Genomic DNA, 21,321 nt, shown 5'->3' with positions numbered 1-21,321 from the left:
TTAAATGGGAAATCCTAAATGAACTGCTAGATAATATAGCAAGTAAACATATTAATCTGTAAGTAAACATATAAACCAGCCACAAAGTCATAAATTATGTTTGTTGATATATCAAAGTCTAGCTGTAGCACTCAACAAAGACATGAGGAACAGTTAATGAACCTGAGGAAATAAAGATAGTGTATCATTTTATGGAGTTTGTAAGTTGCAGCTTCTAAACAGTTATTAAAAAAAACCCAAAAAACCAAAACCAAAAACCAAAACAAACAAAAAAAAACATTTCCAGAGTGCTGCTTTAGAATTGTCATTGAAAATAGGTTTTGTTTGATAGAACCATTACTGGAGGAGTGCTTGGTTCTGTACAGTAATCAGTACATAGTTCTGTACAGTAAACTATTCAGTCATTGTACCGAAAAAGTGTTTCTCACTATTAAAAAAAACAAACAACAAAACCTGTATATGCATGCATGGTATGGTATATTCTAATAAGATATCTTTATAACAATTTTGGCATGTTAGATATGGCTGTATTTACTAACCTTTTCTTCTCTACAGTGTGCTTGCACACATTCTTTAACTTTTTCATTACATGCAGACCTTCTTTTTTCCCCCCTGAATTAATCTTATAATTATCCTCTCTTGTAAAAACAGATACAAGAATATAACTAGTACACCCTTTTTCTGCCACAAGTTGTTCCTAACACCCTGAGATAAGTAAAACCAAACAAAAATGAAACAAGCATCACCACCCCCTAAACACACAAAACTTTACATCATGCATCTTCTTCAAACCGAGGAGACATCATTAGTGGTATCTCCCAAATATTTGATGTCAACTAACTGGTGCCACTGATAAGAATGAAACCTTTGTCTTTGATAGAAGCAAAGTGAGGCCAAAGCTGAGCCCTTCAACAAATCTTTTCCCTGACAACTGGAAAGATGAAAAACATTTGAAAATATGTATGATACTTAACAAACCAAATCTTCCTGAAAATTCATATTGCTTTTTCTATTTCCCAAATGATAAATTATGTATTGCAGGCTTTGTTATCTTAGGGGAACCTGTACATCTGGGTGAACAGTGGAAGTCAGCAAATACAGTAACAAGTGTTTTCAGTGATAAGCTGAAGGGATCCTGTAGTTGCTAATTTAGACATTTGGAATTTAAACAGTGGAGAACTTCAGTGAGAAGAGAGTTAGCTGGAGTTTACTGAAGATCTCATTTTGTTTGTTCATTTTTGTTTAACAAACAGCTGAGACAATGTACCTGATATGGCCTTTGTTGCTGTAGGAATGCTAAAGTCAGAGCCTTCTAACTGAAAACTGCAGAAGTCTACAACATATATCAAATATACAGCCACTTTTTAGAGTTATTTTTTTTTCCAGTTTGGTGATGATATAAAGCCTTAAGAGATGTTTCTGGCACGCTCTAGTAGGTGAAGCAATCATCCCCAGGGGGATCAGCTTTGTATGTACAACTGGTATGTCTCCTGGGTTAAATTTTCTTCATCCTAATTGCCAGCAGAAGTTGTGATGATTGATTTTGAGGGCTCACAGTACAGTTTTCAACAAAGATGTTAAAGTATTAAAAGAAGTTGGTAAACTTAGCCTAGCTGTTCTGCTTAAGTGAATTTCTTCTTAACCCTTGTGAGAAGAAATCAAGGCTGCTGGAGTGCAGTATGCTCATGGATTCTGAAAGCACTTCTACATTGCACTTTCTAAAGTTAAACTGCCTCAGTGTTTTGCTACAGTATCTTCATATGCCAGAGACATACAGAGGCATGTCTTTGAAGGGGAGGGGGATGAGATTGTTCTGCTAAACTGAGTGCCATTTATCTTTAAAACTTTCCTTAAGTTACGATTTTATATTTATAGATATGATTTTATATATCTATATATATATATCTATATATATGCACATATGTACAAAAATGTGTAAAATAATAGAAAATGTAAAAAAAAAATTACCTCACATATATTGTAATATATTTATCATAATATATGTTGCATATGGCATATCATATTTTATATACAGAATAAGATATATGCTTGTATATTATGAGAAAGAAATTTGCTATTATCACTGTTACCTTGTAATGCAGATGTAATACCTCTGTTGTGGAATCAGTGTGCCCGAATGATGGTGTAACGTGCAGCATATATAATGTTCAGCAAGAAGCAAGCAGCTTTCAGTCTGTTTGGTAGCCCAATGTAACAGCCCTCAACATGTAGTAAAGACATGCTCTTCACCACTGACTAAAAACATTGTCAAGTTTGACTATTATGCTGTGAGACACAGAGAAGAGATGTATCTGAAGAATGAAATCCTATCATTATTGAAACAGAGGGAAAAAAACATCCCAAACCTCTCATCAAACTACTTAGGCTCAAATTTTCAAAAGACAAAATACGGAATTATTGTCCTTTTGTCCTTGGAGAAGATTGTTGCAGTGTAGAGTCCAGATGCATTCATAAGACACATCAAGACTTGAAAAGACCCGTGGTGTTTGCCCTTGAAATGATATATATCATGAGGATAAATGCAATACAACCACCATAGCTGAGAAATCAGTATCTTTCTTGGGAGCTTGCACCTATATCTAAAAGTGAACATCACAGCATTGAAAATTCTATCTTGTGCAGGATTTATGGAATATTTGGATAGAGATATTATGGAATATTTGGATAGAGTCATGTCAGGTTCCCGCACTGTGTGTGATCAGAGGAATGTAGCAATAGGAGTGCATTGTTACAGTCAGCATGCTCAAAGGTTTTGGCTTGTCTACACCAAGCCAATGCTGACAGTAATCCTAGCTCTGCTCTGGGAGTTAGACATTTAACATCATAAGAGGGATGTCTCCTCTCTTCAGGCCATATTGCAGCTCAATGTCTTTTTAAGAATAAGAGCAGATCAACAGACTTGAGATAAGTGGTCTTTTAGCTTTCTGGTCATCTGCAACTTTCTGGAGCTGCAACTGCCAATAATTTATCAGCACCAGAGGAATGAAAAAAGTCTTTGAGTTCCACTGGAAAAGAGGATGTGATGCTAGGCTTCAGAGCCTTAGGGCCTTTACCCAGGAGGGGGAATATCTAGATTTTAGTTTTTGCTCCAAGAAATGTTCATAAATATTCTTCACTAACTGTTTCTTATAAAATGCAGAAATTGTCAAAGCAGAGCTCAAATTCTAGATGTTTTGCTAAGACCAACCAAGTTTCCTGACTATATTGCCTCTTTCTTCTTAGGCAGATTGAGGAACATCATGGTTTTGCTATCTCAGCTGGTGCAGGTGTGAGATAGACGCTGAGATACTTCACATACACCTTCAGAAGAAAGCTGAAAGATTTGTTTCAGATTGTTATTTTGGACTTAGACATATCCAAGTTTGAGGCCTAAAATAATTGATTTCCTTTTTTTTTTCTTCTTTCTTTTTTTATGTGTATTTGATTTGCTGCACATCAGCTGGATTTAGCCAATGTCACACAATATGGGTGAGATGTCAGAACAACAAAATTAGACAAACACAATCTCATGGCTGAAAGCTGAAGTCAACAAAACCTGTAGTAGCAATAAGGATTGGCTCACTTACGGAGCAGGTAACTGAAGAGTGGCCTCCAGTTCCGGAATGAAGAACGGAAGTTTTGTCACAAAGTACATGTAGCCCAGTGCTAAATTCCTGGATTGGAGCACAAGAACTGCAAGATGAATTCCCACGGCTCAGTGCTAAGATTAGTTTAAACCTTTATGGACAGTGCCCTGCAGCAAGTCCAAGACCTATCTGCTTGTCTGAGAAGACACAACTTGCTTATTCTGCCTATGTCTGGAATTGTTTTTCTGGTCTCTCCTGGTTTTAACTGCACAGTTGTCAGCCTTTACTCTGGATGGGTATGAGTCAGCTCCAAACCATAAACAGTGTAGCCATGGTTAGTAAGCCTGAGCTGCTAAGCCTTTGCTGATAGCGTGGGCACAAGTTGTGCCTGCTTGGAACACAACCAAAGCAAGCTCACATCTGCTTGCAAAAAAACCCCCAAACCAACAAAAACCAAACATATCCTCTCTGTTCTTTTCCTGCTTCCTCCCCCCTTCCTCGTTCTGCCTTTCTGTTGCCCTCTCGCTTTTTCTTTCTCTCTGTCCCACCCACACACGTCCACAGGAGCACTCACAGAAACTCCACCTATCTAAGACCTCCACCCAGATAGTTCAAATTCCTGACTGGGATCTCACGGGGCACACGTTTGTTTAGAGTGGTAACATGCGGCTGTCTTTTCATGAGGCCCCCTGTGCAGTTCCTTACAATGAACTTGAACAAACAGCAGTTGTTACATTCATCCCTTTCAACAGGGTTTTACTCAACCTATGAAGTGTTCATTTTTGCCTACTACAGCTGACTGAACCCAGAAAAGGGTAACATACATCATGGGGGGGGGGAAGACACTGTGCTGAGTTCCAAACACTTTTTGGGGAGTTCCCCATTCAGAGGGGACAGACTCACCACAAGTTTCACTAAATTCGCTATGGCAGGATGTCAGTGTCCTGCTGCTCACAGCACATACTCTGATTGCAGAAATGTCAGTAACAGCCCTGCTTTGTTGTTGACAGTAGCAGCTGATGATACATAAATTTTGAGTGACTTTTCATGTGCCTACAAGATCCAGGTTCCATGGCCTTTTCTCATGTGCAGGATAAGAAACAGGTTACTCTTTCCCTAAATTTCCTTTTAATCTCTCTTTTCTTCCACTAGCTAGGCACTAATTGTGTTGTACATCATCTTCTGCCATTTTTCTGGCACGAGCAACATGCTGGCACAAGTCAGTGGAAATTCAACATTCATTAAGGTTAGACTGTATTGCCTCTCTTTTTTTTTTTTTTTTTTTTTCCCCTAGGATGATTGCTTTCAAGAAAGAGACTAGCAGTTTTACAACAGGAAGCCCTCCATTTTAGACAACTAAGCTACATAAGCTGCATCTTGGCTATCATTGCCTTGGTGCCTGGGATTTAGTTTTTCTGAGATCTGGATATTTTTACCAGTAGGTTTTGAAAGGCATCAACAATCTTAGTCACCTACACACTTGCATGAAGGCTATATTCTCGAAGAAGCAGTACTTTTTGACAGAACAACTATGACAAATGCTGAGAAGTAAAAGGATCATCTCAGAACACATACCTTTCTCTTTTTAAAATGCATAATCCTTACAGGAGATTACTGATGGGTGAATATTAGAGCTGGTCTGCCTTCTGGCTTGAAAGCTTGTTTCTCAGGCAAAGCTGTCTTCTGGCAAATTAAAGGAAGTTGAGTTTCTCAGGATCCCATTTCCCCCTGCACAGGAGAAACTGATATAAGAGAAAGCAAGCTTGCTTATTTCTGTGAATTCTTCCTCTATGTATATGTGTGCGTGTGTGTGTGTGTGTTTGTGTGTAATATTTTTATCCTAGTGGTAAAACCCAAACAGATTAGGTGCAGACCCCAGCATTTTCTTTTCTCGTATTATCTATGTCTCAATGAAACATCAGGAAGCTAAATAAAGATGGCTCTCACTCTGTCACTTATTCCTGCTACCTGCTGGATGTCACAGGTCCTGCAGGTTCATCCACACACTGTGTACCTTGGTTAAATGTGAAAGAAATATTGTTGTCACTGTTCTAGTTGGAAGATACTTACATAAGTCCACTATTACGGCATAGTCATAATCTTTAACAAATACATCTTCCATAAATACATTGCAGTCAGGCTCTGGTATTCCCATTTAAGAAAATGGAACAGAGAAAGAAAGTGCAAATGACTTGCCCAACATTACATATATCCATGGTAATATGCAAAATGACATTTTTTCCCTGGCAGAGCAAGGCTTGATTTGTTTCACAAGCCAAAATAGTGCACTAATTTGCTTAATAAGCCCCAAACAGTGCCCTAACCGTTTCATCTCTAGATTAGTACCTTGTTATGGTGGAATTAATTACCATATAGTACCTAAAACAAATACAGATTTCTTTAATCTGCCAAGTATATATAAAAATTTCACAGTGTTTGGGCTAAATGGGACGCTCAGGATTAGCAGATGGAGTGCAAAATAGGTTTTGGGGCTTGGAAAAGTCAGCCAAAAAACCCAGTAAGTTCCACATGATCTTACCTGCTGGAGAACATGAGAATGCCATTCCTTTATCTTCTGCAAGTTAATTTCCTGTTCCCGCTTGACTCCTAAACCTTCGCAGCCTGCACTCCAGGGCTATGCTATCCTATGAGGAGGGAGAATCCAATTAATTATGTCCTACCTCGCATTCAGCTTTCAGCAAGCAATTACTAGACAAAACCTGGTTGAGGCCCTTGTTTGATTTAGGAGGCTTGTGTGTCTTGGCATTCATCAGGATTTACTGATGTTGATAAATTGCTCTTCTCTGTCATGGCTCTAAATAGATATATCAGGTTTGTCCAAGGCTTCTTGCTGAGCCTTGATCTAAATGGTTTTTCGTCTAAGAGTATGGAGCAGTTATTCTTTTATCTGGAACTGATATATGGAGGTCAGAAGTAATGAAACTGGCGTTTGTCTAATTATGAATTCCATTATTATTTTCTATCCTCAAGCAGCTAGGGGTAAATCCATATGAGTCTGCTTCAGTAAAGCTCTCCTGAACTGGCATAGTGAGATAAATTTAAAGTAGCATGAGCCAAGTATGTCTTAGGATATCTCTATGTGCAATACCTAAGAGAGCCTAGGTTGCAATCTGGAGACATGCTGTTGTTAGCTCGAGTGCAACTAAGTTGAAAGTGGTGGGTCAGGAGTATATTCTCTATGAAATAGAGTCTGGGATGCTGCCTCCTGCCCCCTGTCCAGCACCTGTTTTTGTTAGCTTCCCTTTGAAGAGTGGCTGGATAAATAATGTGCAGACAGATGAACAGGGGAGTATACATAGAGCTACCTGGTAGTACAGCATGAACTGATTGTACTGTCTGGTTTAGTTAATTTCAAGATAATTCACAGGATGCTCAAAGCCTGGGGGCATTTCTGCTATATTTTAAGCCAGAGAAAAACCAAATAAAGAGGGGAAAGAAATAATAGAATATTTTATTTTTACTTCCTCTCAGCCTTCTATGTTCTTAACCAGGAGCTTTGTAAAGTACTTTCACTTGTTTTCCAGATTAGTATTTGAGATCATAGCCACAATGGGCAGAAGTTTGCTCTTTCTAACACACATACTGAACTGAAATTACTTGGGTTTTTCCTCCTAAATTTGTTGTAAGTTCTTGTGACTCACTGTATTACTTGACATCTGAATTTAATGCATCTGATTGTGAAGTTCCCTAGCTTCTAATCTTCAAAGATCATTTACTGACAAATACCATGTAACGTCTGTAATAGAACTGCTGCACATTTATGTTAAATAGCTCTGAGTTTTGTTTGTTAATGCCAGGTGATTCAAGCTAGACTCTTTTTTGATATAACCACATATAAAATCTAATCTGTTTTGACTTCTTCCATCCCGTGGAATGTTCAAGTTTGTGCTAGTTTTACACCCAAAAGCTACAGAAAGGGCCTTCATGAACTTCGAATTCCAATGAACTACCTTGTACAATTACACTTGTACTCCAACTGTCTTTTTGAACTAATGGGTTTTTAAATGCTCATCACAATCATGAGAGTATTCCTCATGGATGTAGCTGTGTGTTTATAAAAAAGAAATCTGTTTTTTCACACATAGTACTTGCTATCCATTTTTTCCTACCCAACTGTTTTAAAAGTTTTATGTCCAATTAATAATCAGAAAGGATGAGTAGAGTTACCCAACACAAATGAAAACCAGAGAATAGTGAGCTTATAATATTGTGGAAAAACCCAGACACAGTTCTGATAAAAAAAAATAAATATTTTAAAATACCTCTGCAAATATTACACCCTGAATACTGTCATGAATATTGCTGAAATATCCACAAGGATAAGAAGGGCTTCAGCTGATGAAAAGTGATTACCTGAAAAATGTCATGACTGTACAGCTCAATAGTCTGTGAGCAACTTTCCTGCTGCGGAAATTCCTATTCCTGAAATGGAGGTGGTACTGTTTCCTTCCATCACCGCACACCACTTGCTGGGGAAATTCACCTCCACCTCACCAGACTTTGCTTCAGCTGAGCTTGTAGAAGTCAGGTAATTGTTGGCACTGAGTATCTGTACATCACCTTAAGCTTTCTTATGTCAAAATGTCAGTAGCACTCGGTACTTTTATACTGCTTAATATTGGTATTATTGTTCTTTTATATGTCAGCCTGAAGATATAATATTATCATAAAGTGGTCCAGATGTCAAGGTATGTCATTACTATATAATAGTGGGTGCAGTTTTCTCTGCTCTCCTTAGACTTACAGTAAAAATTGACATATTTCCTCAGAAATCATTTATTACTTTACACATCTGATTAATAACAAATCAAGACACACATTTAGAGAAAAGGTCTGTTGGACCTAAAGATTAAATAACCAAATAAAAGCAAATGCTTAATTGCATTATTTACTGTTAGAATAATATTTCCAGTAGTAAATTTTTGTATGGACGATCAGAGGGAAAGCCATTCCTGGCTTGAAGGAAGACATATTAAATTTCTAATCTTTATTGACTACTTAACTAAAAATATAGGAAAGCAAGATTAATCAGGATGATTCAGTGTGAAGAAAGCAGTTGTGTCCTTTTTTTATGGCCATGCAAATTTAAGCAAACCATAAAGTTTTAGGCAATTATGTGTAGGTTTATTAGAACAGAATTTTTGCAGTTTGTGACAACTGCGTAATTATCTTTAGTAGATAACCTTGTATGAACATACACCAGCTTGTATGCACTATGTAATATAGAGGTCCCCAGAAACTATCATATTCTGTACAAAATCTAATATGTAATTTAAACCAGATATTCAGACCAGCACCTCATTTTGAGCAAGCATTGTCTTTTGTGCTTAATATATACAAGAGTATTGAGGTATAATACTAATTATTATCTAGCAAGAGAATCTCACTACTATTAATTATCAGTGAAGTAAAATTTAAGTGACGTAATTATCTTGAAGAATATCGGCAATAAGAACGTGCCACACTTTATTATATCAAAGGCCCCAGTAACCAGTGTCCTGTCTCCAGAAGTGTTAATGGGTAGCAGAGAGACTCCAAAGCCTCATTAGCACTAAAATGGGTGCAATAGTTTGTTTCAGAAGCAACTGGTTAAAGCACTGCAGGAGTTTGATTCATCTCCTTTTAACAGTAGTTATCTGCAGTGTAGATGGCTACTTCTGAGATAACTGTCTGGTCTCCCTATGCAAAACTAGTCACTGGAAGGACCATAAATATTAATTTCTGATTTGCAGCCTTAAAATGTCTGCTTCTCTTCAGGGACTCCAGGGGCAACCTGCAGTGACTATCTTAGACAGAGACATTTATATGACTCCCTCCACAGGACCATATATTTTAAAACAGTCAAATGTCTCTACATGCAGGTAGGACAGGAAAGCCAGGGGCACTACATTCATCTTCTCTGCAAACAAATGCAAGTGAGGTGCCTTAGGTAAAACAACTTCATTCACACTCATTCATCTGGTCATGTAAACCATAGCCAAAACCAACAGAGCTCACAATATTTGAGACTAAGAGAATTCACCAAGGAGCTTGTTGTTGTCTGGCAAACACTGGTGATGAAACAGACGGATTAACAAGAGTGATCTGTACATATAGTGAGGATTTTAAATGAGCAAATTTTGACAAGCTGAGAAAACTATATAGTGAGGCAGGCTGGACTGAAGTGCTTAGGGAAGGGAATGCTTGAACTGGATTGTTCTGAAGTCAAAAGTGCAAGAAATAGTATGGATTTTTAATCCAAAAGCTGGCATGAAAGGGCTCAGAATCAAGGTGGACAATTAACAACATCAAAAGTATATCAGAAATAAATAGACATCCTTAGTGAAATACAGAAAGAGACCAAAGATTTTCCTGGAGGGCAAAAAGAGTAGACTAAATTTAAAATTGCTGAAAGTTAAGATGAATTAGATCTTGTACAGGCAACTAAAATAGTAGATTTTAAATATACCCATATAAACAAAACAAGAACCAGAAAAGAAGGCGGCGGGTCTTACATAGCAAAGCTGACCTTACTTGCTTTTTTGCCAGTATGTCTTGGATAAATAGGACAAAATGCATTTTGTGTTCACTGGAAATAGATTATATCATAACAACATGATTTTTTTAAAGACAAAATATTTTCTTTTGTTATCTTTCCCTTGCAAAGCCATAGCTTTAATCCACATGGATGTTGCTTAGTCCCTTTCTATTCCACACAGAGAATCATCAGTTTATGAAGAGGGGTTGTATATAAGAACTGAAAAGAGGATAGTTAGAACATAGATGACGGGAATTTGTGCTGAAAATAGTCCTAATGGTGGAGGGAAGTATGTAGCAAATTTCCCCCAGGAGCAGTTTTGGTCTATCTCAATCTCTAATTTAATATTTTCATGTAGTATATATTGTCATGCGAAAATGTGCATATCCTAATGAAATATGATGATGATGCAAAATTGAGAGGCAACATTAACATAGAAAATGATTTGAATATTGGCAGTATAAAATAGAATCACAGGATATAAGAGAGAATTGGAGAAAAGTTAGAAGATGGAATCACATTTAACAATTTCAAGTACAAAGCAATAGACAAATACAAGACAAAGTACAGGAATGTCTGCTATTACATGGGTGTTCATCAGATGACCACAGAACTATGTGGTGCATAAATGATATTACCATGAAAGAGGCAAATGTGATTCCAGGAAGTGTCTGTACCATACAGCAAAGCTCTGCCTGGACGTTTTGGATGGACAACCATTCTTTGGTGTAGTTCTGGCAGTCATTTGTCCTAGGGGTCATTCCCTGCAGACAGAGATGGCTTCTAGTTGCCAGGTTTTGCTTCCGGGGGCCTTCACTTTCCTCCAACACTAGCTTAGGAGGTTCAAGACACCCTTAAAGTCCACTGAGCTGAATCCAAGGCCCAGAATAATCAATATGTCTTTCACAGTCATGCTATAAAATCAGTGCTCTGGTGGGGTCTGTTCAGCATAATCCTTACATACCCTTCAAACTGAAACTTCCTCCCACCACACACACACACGTGTACACACACACAGAGTTGTGCTGCTGATGATGTTTTAGACTCACAGTGTCACCGTGCTGTCCTCAAGGAGACCCAACTCAGGTACTGTGCAGTGTGTACACGAGCACTCTGTGCTTGAGGAGGTTTCGTTTTGGACTGTGTGGATGCTCTGCATCAGTGGAACTGGAGGTCATCTGGAAGCATGCCTGCAGACACAAGCATGGACACAAGATGCCTGTGGACATTCAGGATCAGCATCTATTACCTTGCTACAATCTAGACAGTGACTGGAACACACTAGTTCCTTTCCTAATCTTTGTGATGCAAAGTCTCAAAGCAGCTCTTGCAGCTACCATGGGGATACAATCCTTTTTCCTTTGGCTGTCTTAGGAAAGTGGGACAGTTGCTAAAATACCAAGTAAACGATTTGTTGCCTCTTTACCAACCTAAGGGAATATCTTGCTAAATAAGAGAGGTGTGGGATCACTGTCTTTTAGCTAGTTACTGTGGTACTTAAGTCAAAAGAAAGAGATAAATTACTAATTCCAAATGTAAAGCACAGTTGTAAAGGTTTATAGAAACAAAGAAAAACTGGCTAAGATTCTGGTACCGATATAAGAAAAAAATCTCTACAATCTGTTTTGTAGACACACTAGGTCTTGTAGACATACCTGTACTCTGGTAAACACACAGGGCCAGGAAGTGAGCTTTAACACCAGACCCCATGGTAGTCCTATTAAAAATTTTGAGGAAACTAAGCAACTCTGGCATGATAGGGAAGTGCCTGCATGGATATGTAATTGTTTGTCAGCTTACCCTTGGCTCTGCATTTGACCACTCTATCTTATTCTCTGCAAGATGAAAACCCAGATGCAGTTTTGGGAGTAGTTCAATCCAGAAATCTAATCTAGCAGTCAGTTAGAAAGAGACTATCAGATTCAACTCCCAGCAAAGTCTTCTAATAGGCTTTGTACCCTTTTGCTTCCCGGAGAACACAATACAAACCCTCCAGTTTCATACTCCAATGATATGACAGTGATAGGCTGCCACATAGTCCTGGAGTTATTTCAGAGACTCTATGACTAAAAAAAAAAAAAAAGGCACAAGATAATAATTATGTCATAGGATCTTGTGGGCAATATGTAAGATACAGAAGAGACTCAATGCCAAGCAGTCTGTAGGTGTACATGACTGATTTCTCATGAAGGGACTGGACCAAAGCAGTGGGGACTTCTGTTAATCTGTCCTATCTGTCCTCAAGGTCAAGCATTGATTCCAGTCCTCCCTTTTTTCACCAGCATAGATGTACCCCTCTCTTCACTGATTCTATCTCTTTGTCTGCCCTTCTAACCTGTTGTATCCCACAGTGTAAACCACCTACTAGTACACCATCCTAACTCCTATAGCCAATACTGTTTCTTTAGAGGTTTCCAGGGAATTCGTTCAGATTCGGACATCCTACCCAAAAATTACTTAGTTATATGAGAGATTGTTTTCCTCCTGCTGATTTAGGAATAGACTCACCTTTTCAAGGAAGGAAATGTCACACTGCCAGATCAGGTGTCATCCGTACTTGGCTGACTTTGACTTTGCGTGGAGTAAAATATCTTCCTTTGTTGGGACTCTGTTGCATACATTTCAGTGTGAAGTGTCTCCATCTACTGAGCTTCTATTTTATATCAACCTGTAAATAAGATAATGTACTGCTTACAAACATTTACTTGAGTTTAATACACCCCACTTATTATAAATTCTTGACTGACACAGGAAAATGATATTATCTGCCATTTTGGATGAAAATGAGTTTGAGGTTCTTTTTTATGAGAGGAGACAAAAAAGTTTGGCTTGGGTAGCTTAGCAAAATGAGAAAAACTGTAGCATAATTCAGGTTAGAAGGGATCTTTGGAGGTCGCTCAGTTCAATCTCCTTCTCAAACAGGTAGACTAAATTCAAAGTCAGATTGGGTTGATCAGGTTTTTGTCCACTTGAAGTGAAAGTATCTCCAGGAAATGAGCTTCCACAGCCACTCTGGGCAACCTGGTCTAGCACTTGACCATTCTCCTGTAGATTGTGTTTTTTTCTCTTTTTATCCAGTCAGATTTTCTTTGTAGCTATTTGTGCCTCTTGCTTCTCATCTTTATTTCTGACTGTGAAGAAGACTTTCTTTATAAGCCCCTAGTAATCCCCTAAGACTTTTTTTCTGGCTTAACAAACCCACATATCTCAACCTGTCCTCATATATCATATGCTCCGTGTTGAACTTGAAGATACAGTATGTCTCTTTCTGTCCTCTGTTTTGATTTTTGTAGAATCAGTTTTAGCATTTTTGGCTAGGAGAAAATTGTCTAGTGCTATCTTAATCAGTTTCTGTCTGCAGTGACCTCATCAGTGTGGACAGGAGAAGTCTGAAGATTTAGGGAACATTTGTGAAATCATTACTTGGATCAAGAATCGTATTTAAGCTGCAATTAATTCTAACCAAATACATGTAAAAGTTCCCCAATCTGTGGCATTCAGAGATAAATTTAAAACAATATTTATGGCTTGTAGGAAATGTACATTACCAAAAAGAAAAAAAAGGAGAACTGCAATGTCTCAGTACACTCCTAGAAGCTGATGCCTTACAGGAAACCTTCATCTTTGGCAGTGCTGTACACATAAGCCTGAGAAGAGGAGAAAAGATTGTAGTATTTCCTTCTATCCTCTTGCAGAAATGAAGTGCTTTATTCTGTTTACTCCTAGGATCACTTCATTTTTTCACTCGTAATTATGAAAGGAAAAGAGATAAATGAAGCTGACACGGGTCTCTAAGGCCGTGTATTATACCTGGGGTCCAGAATGAGCCATGTGCAGGCCATCATTAGGCAGATTGTGAGGAAGAAGATACTGCATTTCCTGCATTAATTCTATACTTCGGAAAAAAAGTATGTGAAATTGAGACCTAGTGATTAAAATTCAAAATCTCTTTCTGAAGAGGACAGATACAGACAGAAAGAGTTCACTGGGATGAATTTCTAGCTCTTGGCTATTGCTATCCTCCTTTTTTGAGAAGCTCAACCTTTGCTAAGCAAAGCCTTAATGCAGTGCTCTGTGTTATTGTGTTGAAGATCCTCTAGCAGCACATTTGGTTTGACATTAAAAGGAAAATAATTCAGCTAGGGAGCTGTAGAAAGCTTCTGCCTGCTCTAAAATTGCAGCTATGCTTACTGTGTTCTCTTGATATTAGTGATCAGATCATACTCTGCTTTTGTTTACAAATAATTTCCTTTTGAACTAACAGCATTGGTGCTTCTAATATTTTTGGCAGATATGTCTCTTTTTCATGCCTAAGCTGATCAACTGGAAATTAACCTTGGTGGGCAGGTTCTCTAAGGTGATCAGCATAAAGGACCCTTGTTAGCAGCATGAATTTCAGGATCATTTTTCATTCATATAAAACTGTTCATACAGATCAGATTGTACAGTTAGGTTCTATGATTTTTAGGAACTCAGACATTGTCCGTAGGAAAAAAAGCATTTCTCTTTCTTTTCAAGAAAAAGAATACTGTTGGATTGTTTTGAATATATATCATTTAACTACCTTGTTAGCTTCTTTTGACTCCCACCATGAATACTTTTCTACCTAGAGAAAAAATGGATAGTATTATTTTAAAGCAAATACATGCTCTGCATTGGGAAGAGGAAGATTAATTACACAACAGAACCTCAGTATTTGAAAACCTGTGACCCAAACTTCTCCCTCTAACAAACCACTTCTTGTGCTATTATCTTCCACCTTTGTATTGATTTGCATTTAGCTGCAAATCCTTGATGTCACCTAGTTGATTCAGACAACCAAATTTCATGGCAAAGCAATGGTGCCCTAGTATTCTATAACATATTGGAGTACTTTTTCTAGAATGACATTAAGAAAAGAAACATGAACTTGCATCTCTAGTGTTATAGCACTGCTATAGTGTGCATACTCTCAGGTACTGTTGCATTACTTGACTTAGGAAAGTTCAAAAAAAGAAGAAAAGCAAAACAATTTATGAACTGATTTGTGAAATCTATATTTAGAGTTATTCAGAAAGACAAGATGAACTCCCAAAACATAATTATATTTTCATAGCTCATTCAGTTAAGCAGCAATTTGGGTTCAGTAGGACTTTAGTTTATTCCTGAATGAATTTGCTCATAATTTGATATTAGATTACCAAGTAATACGTTATTCTCTTCTGTTTTCAAAATGTGAGGTTATAGCTTAATATATAAAGAATGAAAAGGGTCAAGTTTTGTTCTCTTGTCACTATGACCAGCAAAAAAAGGAAGACATCCACAGCACAACTAGTCATGCCAGGCAGTAAGATAGTAAACTTTCCCCTCTGTTCTTGGGAGTAGTGCCTTTTTCCAGCACTGTACCTACATTTTGAATCATGATAATTCTTGTATTTATTATTTTCCTTCAAGTTCTAGTCACTGGCTTCTTCCTCATCACTGTATTTTATTCTTGATTTCTTGTCTTATGGAATTTCTGAAGACAAGGCAGGAGTAGAAACACATCACTTGAGTTCTCCAATGGCTGAAGCTACCTACCAGGTTCTCATTAATTAGAATAGTTAAGGAAACCATTAAGGAAACATTTGTAAGACACTTGCTTCTGTAAATTATGTACTGCAGATCCAATGGCAAATACAGGCAGATAATTTTGCTTGCAGAGGACTCTGTCCTCTATTTTCCATGTGCATACATTTCAGCTGTAAACTTAGGCCAGGCTCTGTCTAGCTTTTCACCCACTTAAACTGTTATTTATTTATTTTACAAAGAGCTAACCAAAACATTATTGTTGCATTACCCTTTGCTTGGGAGTGTCAATTCTCCAGCTACACCCTCCATGTCTACATCCCTCCCAACAAAATTGTTGATATTTAACAAGTATTACAGAATGATAGAGGATGTTCACCCACCCATTTTCAAAATGCTTTTGGGAATAATGTGCTCCACTTGACAGGGCATTCCTGCTGAATGAAGCTTGAAGGAAATAATGTCAGCTCATGCTCTTTGTCTTTGTTAACAGTCCCCTATTTTCCATTAACATTAGCTGTGTACAAAACCCAATATTGAAAGATGATTGTGTGCTGATTTTCCAGACTGGCAAGCGGAAAATTGGCCAAATATATATTACGAAGCACATGTTAGACAGTGTTAAGCACTAGCAGTTTAAAAAATTTGTAAAGACAAAGAGGCACATCCATCTTCAAATGATGGACTTTCAAAAGGTGATCTATTGCTGAGGAGTCTCACTTGTCATCCTTGAAGAAGCTGCTTTACACCAGCACCATCATGAGCAGCTTCCAGCCCCAGCAGTCAGTGTGGAAGCAGAAAGATCACTGAGCCTCTCATTGATACATTTGTCAACATTCTGGGTTTAATGAACTGCCTTTTCACAAACCCTGTGAGAATAACAGTCCTATGGGGATGGTTGTTTGCAGAGATTAGTTACAGAGCTTGGTTTACATGCAAGAGCCTTGTCAACAGCAAGGCTCTTGCATATAACAAGGTTGTGGGCTGTCCCACAACCAGAGGCAAAGTCAAACTTCTTTATCAACCCCTGCCTCCCACTCCCCTGTAGTTGTAGGTGCTATCTGTTTTTCCATTACACTTAAAATGAGAGGAAAGGATGACCATGCTGGAGTGGGAAGTGGGACAAAATAAAAGGTGACAGGCTTAAAACCTCCCATTCTTCCCTTTCCAGAGGCTAAACATACTGTGAAAATACAGAACTCTTCAGTCTGGAACTAAGGGTAATTTAAAAAGTCATGTAAATGTTAGTTAAACTGAACTGCTAATCACCAAAACCTGCAATAATGGAATTAGGGAAATTCACTGAAATGAGGGATAGAGCATCTTAAAGCATATTTGAGAAAGTACATCTTTACACAGTGGGCAGTGAACTTCTGTTGCCACAGGGAACTATGGGGCAGATGACATCAGCAGCCTCAAGTGAGGCTAGACAAATTCATGGCCAGTAGTCTGACAGCCAGATCATGATATTAAGATTCTATGAATCTATGATTCCATGATTCAGATACTAAAGAAAAGGAGCAGGGATGTGCCCTGTAATACAAAGAGTGTGGGTTATGCTGATGTGTGAGGGAAAGAACTCGGGAGGTGGCAAGGCTCCTGTGCACTCTCCCACTGCTGCGCTCAGCGATGGAGTGTAGAGGGTTAGGTGGACCACTGGTCTGATCCATTTCTTATGTACCTAGGACAGTAGAAACGGAGGAATCTGAAATTTCCCACATTTGTAAAGCACTAATGTGAGATACAGTTTTCAGAATACATCCCATACCATATCGCTGAGATTCAACAAGGTGAAGTACTGGGTCCTGCACTTGGATCACAACAACCCCATGCAGCACTACAGCTGGGGAAAGAGTGGCTGGAAAGCTGCCCAGCAGAAAAGAACCTGGGGGTGCAGTTCAACAGCCGCATGAACACAAGGCAAGAGTGTTCCCAGCTGGCCAGGACAGCCAGTGGCATCCTGGCTTGTATCACAAATAGTGTGGTCAGCAGAGAAGTAATCCCTTTTACTCAGCACTGGTGAGGCCATGCCTTCAGTCCTGTGTCCAGTTCTGGGCCCCTCACTACAAGAAGGGCAATGAAGCTGGTGAAAGGTCTGGAGCACAAGTTTTATGAGGAACAGCTGAGGGAGTTGGGGTTGTTTACCCTGGAAGAGTGGTGTCCTGGTTACAGCCAGAACAGGGTTAATTTTTTCAGTATCCAGGAGAGGGCATGGTTGGGACTCAGAGGTTATTCTATACCACCTCCCATAATTTTCTGGGGACAGGGGAAGGGGTCCCTTCTGGGTCAGGTAGTGTGGCGAAGGGAGCAGTTGGGTGTTGTCGGGGGTGAGAACTCACGTGTGAATTGTTCATTTCTTGTACACTCTTTTATTGATATTGCTGCTGTTACTGTATATTTCCTTATCTCATTTCTGTTCCCAGTAAATTGTTCTTATCTCAGTTCATGATCTTTACCTTTTGTTACTCCATTCTCCTCTCCTCCAGTTCTTCCCCTCCCACTGCAGGGTGGGGAGGAAGGGGGACCAAGCGAGTGGCACATGGTTTGGAGAGTCTCAGTGGCAGTACTAAACTGGGGAGTACCATTCCTAAACCACAGGTGGTCAGGTATTGGAAGAGGCTGCCCAGGCGAGTAGTGGAGTCACCATCCCTGGAGGTACTTAAAAGATATTTGGGGACATGATTTAGTAGTGGACTTGGCAATGCTGGGTTAACAGCTGGACTTGATGATCCTAGAGGTCTTATTCAACCTAAATGGTTTAACAATTCTGTTATTGTAAGCATTGTCCACTCAAGACCAGGAGTCTGAACTAACTTCTGATTTCTGCTTGTCAGCCAAGCATAGCTGTGGCAAGATCTGGATTGCAGTTTGGAAATGTGACTGTGGAGACTGGTCCCACTCTCATTAGGCTGAGGAGACAAGTCTTTGCACTTGATGAGGTTGCCTTAACAGCTTCACAAAGAGCTATAAGTGATTATGTTAAGAAAGGCTGTGAAGGGAAGCTAGAGCCAAGTCCTTGTCAGTCTAAGCATGGAGAACATCCTTCCTGATTGCTTCCCTTGGCTACAAGAAAATTGAGAGTAAATGTGATACTTTAATACTATACCGCTCTGCTTTGTAAGATTGCTTTGAAGAAATTCTGATTTGCAGCAATAATCACATAGCTAATGATTTTTTTTTCAATTGAAGAGAATGAGCATAATCCAGTTATAACAACTTTAGAAGACTGTGACCAGTTTTTACACCAAAGCCAAACAGTATGACCCAGCTAATTATAGTTCTGACAGCCTGATATCAATCCTGGGCAAATTAATGGAATGACTGATACAGGACTTGATTAGTCAAGAATTAAAAGAGAGGACTATAATTAATACTAGCTAACAGGGGTTTACTGAAAATAAATTTAATCATACTATGTTGTTTCTTCTTCTTCTTTTTTTTTTTTTTTTTTTGATGAGATTTTGTGTTTAATCTATACAGGTAATAGAAAAAAAAAAAGAATGACCTGGTATGTCACAACAAAAAAAATACACACATATAAAGTGTACTGAATATGTACATGATACGTAGTAAGAGCAGGATAAACTGTTTCACTCACAGTGTCCAAATGTAGTAATAAATTTGGAATCACCAGTGGCTGGTGGTTCTTACTGGTTCCACAGGGTTCATCTAGGGCCCAGACTTACAACAAAATTCTGATTCTAATAAGAAGGTGTGAAAGCAATAAGTAACAAAGAATAAGACAGCAGAGTTGATTGCTCTTAAAGTGTGTTGAACATGTGCTTCAGGACAGACTGAGAGAAACTGTGCATCTGTGGGACAACAAAAGTGTAGTTAATGCTTGAGAATGGGGGAATCTGTCCTGTTGGGCAGTGGTTCTGAAAAGAAATCGTACATCAGTGTTGCAAAGATGTAACTGTGAAGTCTGATTGTGGCCAGTTGTAACACATGGTGCAAGCTGGTGAGAAAGCTCAAGCAGCATTGCTGCACAGTGTAGTCTCCCTTGATTTCTTAATTTTGCCTCTGTAGAAATAGCTTTTCTTTAATGTGCTTTCATCTGCTCACTCTTTCTATGGTATATCTCTTCTACCCTTAGCAGCCTTAGCATGCTGGACACTTTCTGCACAGACCCAGCACAAGTTTCTAGGACAGACAGGATGAATCATGTTCTGGAAGAGCCTGTTTCTCTTCACTGAGAGAAGATGAAATCTAGGAACTGCTACAGACTAAGCCCCTTCCTTTTATTAGAGAGCTAAAATTGAATGAAACTGATCTCGCTTGATAACCAGAATTTTAGACATACTTGGAGACCACAAATCCTTTTGAGTGTGATTGGTGTCTGGCACTGAAGTTGATTAAGATTTCTTTCTAGTCAAGATAAAATAACAATACTTGTTAAAATGCTTGTCTGTGTTCTCTGGAGCTGTCTGTGATCCTTCAGACCAAAAGAGCTTACAATATTGAAATTAATATACTTTGTACCACAAGCACCCACCATATGACATGAAGGACAAAGATAATGTGTTACAGAAGCTAATATGCTGCAAATTATTTTCAAGGGTTCCAGTTCAGCAGCAGAAACAGGTAAATTAGATAATTTTTAGAAATGCTCTAAAGGAGTTTTGAATTGAGAAGCCGAAAGAGCATTTAGACAAAATTCAGCAAAACAAATGTTGGTTATAATCAAAGCTATGTATTGTAAAAGATGAATTGCTGGTACAACATGAAAATGTGTGTGATGCTATTTATTGTTCTAATTGGCTACATCTTGATAAATGCCAGGAAATGATTGATCTCTCATCACAGATGCTTTGTGAGTTTGGTCGTGGTGCATCATAAGCAATTTTAACAGCTGGGTATAGTTCTCATAATTCAGTAACTGAAACAGCAATTTTTTGGAATATTTTTGATGACATAAGTTAGCTCTATGGTTAGAGTGTTGCTTTTCCTCAGGTATATTGCAGATGCATAGACCATACAGTAAAAAAAAAAATGTATTTCTTGAGTGAAGTCCTCTCTTGCTGAAGTCAATACATTATCTTCAGTGGAGGTGGATTTTCATCCACTCTCTGTACTATTTCTGATTTTTATAAACACTGGATAATTACACTGAACACAGTAGTAATACTTGCCTGTGCAGAGTGCGACCTGTGTGCGGAGAAACTGGAGATCTCTCACAAGGGAATATTTACAGAGCTTGCTTGGGGCTGTCAAGAAAACTGTTAGTGTTAGAACACTTTAAAAACTCTTTTAGCAGAAAGAATTTGATTTCAGACAGTTCCAAAGGTATGGAGAGGATATTTGAAATACTTGATTCCATTTCTTGCTCCTGAATATTCATCAGCCTCAAAAGAAAAAGTCATAAGATCAAGTCCGTAACTTTAGGAAATCCATAGCTTGGAATGACTGACTGGTAGAATGGCAGACCTTAACATATAGTGATAAAAATCGTGAAATTCTAATCATTTTGGCCCCAAACTTCACCAAGTTAATTCACCTTCCATGTAAATACGCTACAATTATATTGTTAATTAACTAGAGTGACATACATTTCAATTACATCTTTAGATCCAGCCTCTTGCCATTCAGGGATCAGAAAAGTAATGGCTAAATTAAAAAAATATATACAATCAGAGTTATTCAGCTTAT

The 21,321-nt window shown here is 38.4% G+C and overlaps 1 long non-coding RNA gene across 1 annotated transcript; it reads right to left on the bottom strand.

Moving 5' to 3' along the window:
• Positions 1-11,352: 11,352 nt before the first annotated feature.
• On the bottom strand, positions 11,353-20,326 carry LOC135411920 (uncharacterized). Its single transcript, XR_010429386.1, has 3 exons — positions 14,690-20,326; positions 12,634-12,793; positions 11,353-12,191 (listed from the first exon to the last, which is right to left on the bottom strand). It is a non-coding gene; the product is annotated as an uncharacterized LOC135411920 (long non-coding RNA).
• Positions 20,327-21,321: the final 995 nt, after the last annotated feature.

The sequence above is a fragment of the Pseudopipra pipra genome, chromosome 3 (assembly GCF_036250125.1).
Source record: "Pseudopipra pipra isolate bDixPip1 chromosome 3, bDixPip1.hap1, whole genome shotgun sequence".
Taxonomy (NCBI): domain Eukaryota; kingdom Metazoa; phylum Chordata; class Aves; order Passeriformes; family Pipridae; genus Pseudopipra; species Pseudopipra pipra.
The sequence above is the reverse complement of the archived record's forward strand: the minus strand, read 5'-3'. Positions and strand labels throughout refer to the sequence as shown.